This window comes from Vulpes vulpes, chromosome 8 (genome assembly GCF_048418805.1).
Source record: "Vulpes vulpes isolate BD-2025 chromosome 8, VulVul3, whole genome shotgun sequence".
NCBI classification, from domain to species: domain Eukaryota; kingdom Metazoa; phylum Chordata; class Mammalia; order Carnivora; family Canidae; genus Vulpes; species Vulpes vulpes.
The window spans coordinates 91,823,368-91,829,190 of NC_132787.1; the positions used below are offsets into that span (position 1 = coordinate 91,823,368).

Here is a 5,823-nt window from a genome sequence, read left to right on the forward strand (position 1 = left end):
GCTTTTCCTGTCGAGGTCAAATGTCAGAGTGGCCAGAGTTTCACCGCAACCGGGTCTCCTGACTTTCCCCTGTAGGCACCTCCCAACTTCAGTGATGACAGTGGGCTTGGCTGAGAGGCATCATCGGGAGAACCATCTGGAATTCAGGAGGCAGAGCAAGGCTAGAATGTTAGTGGGCAACACCTCCCAGCCCACCTCACCCTCGTTTCCTCTTCCTGAGTCCCAGGGGGCTTGGATGAAGCTGTTCCCACAACATTTAAAATAGTGTTTGAAAAAAGAAAACAATGCGGCGCCTGGGTGGCTCAGTGGGTTGGGCGTCTGGCTTCGGCTTAGGTCATGATCCCCGGGTCCTGGGATCAAGCCCTGCATCAGGCTCCAGGCTCAGCCGGGAACCTGCCTCTCCCTCTGCCGCTCCCCCTGCTTGTGCTCTCTTTGTCAAATAAATAAATAAAATCTTAAAAAAAAAAAAAAAAACACAAGCACACACAAAAAGATCACCCTACATGCAACAACAGGGAGAATGATCCGAAATAAATTATGACCTAAAATAAATTATAAAGTTAAGCCACTATTTAAAACAATAATGTTTTTAGAACCTCGGTGATGGTTGAGACTTCACTGCCAAGCTAGGAATGGGACAGATGGTGGAGACTGACCCCAGCACCCGAAGGATCTCACCCTGGTGGTGTAGACACTCCTGCAACAGATGCAAGATAAATGTCGGACTATGTCTGACTAGATCGTGGGAAAGAACTGATGGCATGAGGTGTTCCACTGACGACCTGGAGAAAAACATTGCAGACCTCATGACACAGGCTGGGGCAGAAGAACCGGCAGATGAAGACAAGATATCAGCCACACCAAAGAGTAGAAGCTTGCTATTTTACACTGAAATTTGGAACAGCATTTTTTTTTAAGATTTTATTTATTTATTCATGAGAGACAGAGAGAGAGAGGCAGAGACACAGGCAAAGGGAGAAGCAGGCTCCATACAGGGAGCCCGTTGTGAGACTCGATCCCAGATCTCAAGAATCAGGCCCTGGGCCGAAGGCTGCACTAAACTGCTGAGCCGCCCAGACTGCCCCTGGAACAGCATTTTTATTCTTATTTTTATTTTATTTTATTTTATTTTATTTTATTTTATTTTGGAACAGCATTTTTATAAGCAACAGAAGATCGAATGGCTTTTTTCCTTACTTTTTAAATTTATATTCAATTTGACAACATATAGCATAACATCCAGTGCTCATCCCATCAAGTCCCCTCCTCAGTGCCTGTCACTCAGTCACTGCATCCCCCCACCCACCTCCCCTTCCACAACCCTTTGTTTCCCGGAGTTAGGAGTCTCTCACTGTCGAATGGCTTTTTGAAGCAACTACTATGTACAGACAGGTTTTCTATGATAAAGTGTACACTCTTCTTATCACATACTGTCTATTGAGTTTATAGGGTGATTCCTCCCAATTTCTCGAACATGGTAATTTCACATCTTTAGACCTTGGTCAGTTATGCTGTTATTTTTTTTTTAACAAGCAATTTTTTAAAAAGATTGATTGATTGATTAATTGATTTATGATAGACACACAGAATGAGAGAGAGAGAGAGAGAGGCAGAGACACAGGCAGAGGGAGAAGCAGGCTCCATGCAAGGAGCCCGATGTGAGACTCGATCCCGGGACTCCAGGATCGTGCTCTGGGCCAAAGGCAAGCGCCAAACCGCTGAGCCACCCAGGGGTCCCCACAATTTTATTTCTTTTAATGATTTTATTTATTTATTCATGAGAGACACACACAGAGAGAGAGAGAGAGAGAGAGAGATTGAGAGAGAGGCAGAGACACAGGCAGAGGGAGAAGCAGGCTCCACGCAGGGAGCCGGATGGGACCCGATCCCAGGACTCCAGGATCACGCCCTAAGCTGAAGGCGGCGTTAAACCGCTGAGCCACCCAGGCGTCCCAGCTATGCTGTTAAATAGTAAACACCCAAACTTTGGTGGATCATGCATAAAATTGTCAAATATTTTAGGGTACAAAAAAATAAAACAATAAAACTTTTAGAAAATAATATACGAGGGACGCCTGGGTGGCTCAGCGGTTGAGCATCTGCCTTCAGCTCAGAGTGTGATCCCAAGTCCGGGAATTGAGTTCTGCATGGGGCTCCCTGTGAGAAGCCTTCTTCTCCCTCTGCCTGTGTCTCTCTCTCTCTCTCTCTCTCTCTGTGTGTCTATCATGAATAAATAAACTCTAAAAATAAAAGAAAAGAATATAGAAGAATTTCTTTGTGACCTTGGGTATAGAAAGAGTTTTAAAGCAAAACAGGAAAAGTGCTAATCAAAGAGAAAGATGGAAAAGTATGTCTGTATTCAATTTAAGGAATCCTAGATATAAAAAACACCATGAAAAGAATGAAATGTCAAGCCACAGAGAAGATACTTGCAACACATATAAGCAATAGAAGTTTCAAAGCCAGAATATAAAAGAACTCCTATAAGGACACCTGGTGGGTCAGTGGTTAGTCTGCCTTCAGCCCAGGGCATGATCCCAGAGTCCCAGGATCGAGTCCCACATTGGGCTCCCTGGATGGAGCCTGCTTCTCCCTCTGCCTGTGTCTCTGCCTCTCTCTTTGTGTCTCTCATGAATAAATAAATAAAATATTTTAAGTAAATAAATAAATAAATAAATAAATAAACTCCTATAAAGCAACAAGAACAAGACAGATAATTCAGCAGAAAAGTGAGCAAGAGGGGTGCCTGGCTGGCTCAGTTGGAAGAGCACGAAACTTTTGATCTCGGGGTTGTGAGTTCGAGCTCGATGTTGGGCATAGAGATGACTTAAAATTAAAATCTTAAATAAAATGAGCAAGAGATATGAAGGGGTAGGTGATTCACAGGAGAAGATATGAAATGTCAGCAGACATATGAAAACATGTTTAACTTTGTCATCTCCAAGAAATCCGAATTAAAGGCATAGTGGGACTCCAAGTATCTAAAACAAAGAATGTCAATATTAAGTTTCGGTTCTTCTGAAGCAACTGGAACTCTCATACACTGTTATCAGTGTAACCTTTTACATCCAGTTTGGTAAACAGTTTGACATCATCTACTGAAATTGAAACTTGCATTCTCTATGACCCAGCAATTCCACTCCTAGGGACATACGCAAGGGAAACGGGCTCAATGCACACAGGAGACATAAATAAGAATGCTCATAGCGTCATAACCTATAATAACCCCAAATTGGAAATAACCCAAATGGTAATTTGGGGGCAGCAGCGTGGCTCAGTTGGTTAGGTATCTGGCTCTCAACTTTGGCTCAGGTCATGATCTCAGGGTCCTGGGATCAGCTCCATGTCAAGCTCCATGCTCAGTGGGAAGTCTACTTGATGATTCTCTCTCTCCCTACCCCTCCCTCCTCTAGTGCTCTCTTGGTCTCTGGCTCTAAAATAAATAAGTAAATCTTGTTTAAAAATGAGTAGATGATAGGTGGTATAGTCCTACAATGAAATATTATACAGTAATAACACTATACACAACAGACACAACAACATAGATGAGTCTATCAAATAAAAGAAACAAGAAAAAAGCCCCTTACAAAAGAATGCACACTATATGAATTATATAAACCTCAAAAATTGGCAAAACTGGGGCACCTGGCTGGCTCAGTTGGTAGAGCATGTGATTCTAAATCTCAGGGTCGTGAGTTCAAGATCCACAGTGAGTGTAGAGCTTACTTTAAAAAACAGGCAAAAGAAAACCGTACTCTTTAGATGGTAAAAGAAAAAGAAAAGCAAGCAAATGAACATTATAAAATCAGGAATGCTTACCTTACAGAGAAAGGAGAGAAATGTGACTCAGAGGGTCCTGCAGGGGACTACTGGGATGCTGGCAATGTCCTCTGTTTAGCTTGGATGGTTGGCACAAGGGATGGTGGTTTGGGGGGGGGGTGTTGGTATTTTTTTGGCAAAAGGGATGATGGGTTTGGGTTTTTTTTTGTATTTGGGGGCATTTTAAGTGGTATATTCATGTAATACAACTTTCTGAATGTGTTTTATTTGATTGAACTATGTGAAATTGCCAATATCAACCATTTTTAACCTCCAAAATGGCAATTTCAGATGGCTCAACCTAATATTTCATAGTAAAATCAAGTTTAAATTAAGATAAGCAGCCATTCAAAAGAAAATAGAAGAAAAAAATAGAAAAAAGAAAGATAAGCAGCCATTCAAAATGACTATTGTAGGGATGCCTGGGTGGCTTGGGTGGTTGAGTGTCTGCCTTTGGCTCGGGTTGTGGTCCTGCGGTCCTGGGATCAAGTCCTGTACAGGGTGTCTCTGCCTCTCTCTGGGTCTCTCATGAATAAATAAATAAAATCTTTTGAAATATTATTGTAAAGTCTATTAATAACTACATTCACTTATTTAATTTTTAAAGATATATTTATTTATTTGAGAGAGAGCTCGTGCATGCACACTATCCAGTGGGGGGAAGGACAGAGGCTCAAGCAGACTCCCTGCTGAGCACGGAGCCGGAAGTAGGGGCTCCATCCCATGACCCATGAGATCAAGACCTGAGCTGAAACCAAGAGTCAGACGCTCAACTGACTGAGCCACCCAGGCGCCCACCATTTATTTATTAAACAAATGTTTCCTGAGGGCTTATGAATCAGGCGTACTTCTAAGCACTGGAATAGAGAATCATATTCTTTCATGCTGCTTGCATTCTAATTTGAAACACAAGTGAATGAAGTGGAGGAGAGAGGCCCTGTGCAGCCATGGGAGGGAAAGCCTGCGGGCAGAAGAAAGAGCAAGTGCACAGGCCCTATGACTGGAATGTGCTTGGGAGTACTGCAGAACAGGGAGGCCAGTGTTATTGAGTCAGAGTGCAGCAAGGAGAGAGGATGAATACATGAAATGAGAGAAGTAACTAGAGACCCACCATGGAAGGACACGTGCCCAGGCAAGGGACTTTGGAGTTTATTCTGAGAGCAATGAGAGGCCATCAGGAGGTTGAGAGCAGGAAGTGGTATGATTTGATCTATAGTTTAGAAGAAAGATTTTTGGCTGTTCTACAGAGAAGGGGAAGTAGGGAAGTGGAAGCAGGGATTCCTGTTAAAATGCTGCTGCAGTGTCCAGGCTAGAGATGAAGGTGGCATGGACCACGGTGGCAGTGGTGGTAGCACACAGTATGTTGCAGTCAAGATCGGTAGATTTGATGGGTAGAACTCAGGTAGGATTTGTGGATGGATTGCACTGAGAGTAAGCAGAAAAATAGTTGATAGTGTGTGTATGTGTGTGGGTGTGCATTTTAAGATTTATTTATTTCAGTGAGAGAGAGTGCACGTGAAGGAGGGAGGAGCAGAGGAAGAGGGAGAGAGAAATTCAAGCAGATTCTCTGCTTAGCGTGGAGCCCCACCTAGGGCTCAATCTCATGACCCTAAGATCATGACCAAGAGTGGGAGGCTTAGTCAACTGCACCACCCAGGCACCCTGATAATGTGTATATTTTTTAAAAATTAGGATACACAATTCTATATATGGTACAGTCAAAACTCTTTAAAACATGTTCTTGGGGCACCTGGCTGGCTCAGGTGGAGGAGAATGCAACTCTTGATCTCGGGGTTGTAAGTTCAGGCCCCATGCTGGGTGTAAAAATTACTTAAAAATAAAATCTTTTGGGATGCCTGGGTGGCTCAGTGGTTGAGTGCCTCACTTCAGCCCAGGGCATGATCCTGGAGTCCTGGGATCGAGTCCCACATTGGGCTCCCTGCATAGAGCCTGCTTCTCCCTTTGCCTATGTCTCTGCCTCTCTCTCTCTCTGTGTCTCTCATG

The 5,823-nt window shown here is 43.5% G+C and overlaps 1 pseudogene; it reads left to right on the forward strand.

Moving 5' to 3' along the window:
* Positions 1-544: 544 nt before the first annotated feature.
* Positions 545-965, forward strand: LOC112908511 (heat shock factor-binding protein 1 pseudogene; annotated as a pseudogene).
* Positions 966-5,823: the final 4,858 nt, after the last annotated feature.